Here is a 530-nt window from a genome sequence, read left to right on the forward strand (position 1 = left end):
AATGTTTTGTTCTGCTTTGCATAGGGTTGTTATGAGTTGGTACCAACTCAGTGGCACCTAAGAACAACAAAAGTAATAATAAATACAACTATACCAAAGATTGATAAAATTATATGAAGAAAGAACCCTCACAGATCAAAGAAACAAGAGTGAGAAACAAACTGTGATAAAACAAAACCTTGACCTCGGTGGTGGTAGTGGTGGATGTTGTGTACTGTAGAGTCAGTTCCAACTCATAGCAACTCTTTATATGGTTTCTGAGGCAGTAAATCTTTAAGGTATCAGAAAGCTTCATCTTCTCCCACAAGGTGGTAGATTTGAACTGCTGATCTTGCAGTTAGCAGCCCAACCTGTAACCCACTACACTGCCAGGGCTTCTTGAAGATGTTGGGAGTAAAAGGAAAACTAAAACAGAAATGATAGTAGAATTTTGGACTATGATGGAAGCATCAAAAACAAGAAAAGACAAGTAATGGAACATAGAGAAAAGAAAATTTAGAATGTGTGAAACCTAGAAATTGAAATAGAAA

At 36.4% G+C, this 530-nt stretch overlaps 1 pseudogene; it reads right to left on the bottom strand.

Annotated features, from left to right (window-relative positions):
* The window catches only part of LOC102832503, a 183,902-nt pseudogene that overhangs the window by 934 nt on the left and 182,438 nt on the right, over window positions 1-530 (bottom strand).

Source organism: Chrysochloris asiatica, unplaced genomic scaffold (genome assembly GCF_000296735.1).
Source record: "Chrysochloris asiatica unplaced genomic scaffold, ChrAsi1.0 scaffold00053, whole genome shotgun sequence".
NCBI classification, from domain to species: Eukaryota; Metazoa; Chordata; class Mammalia; order Afrosoricida; family Chrysochloridae; genus Chrysochloris; species Chrysochloris asiatica.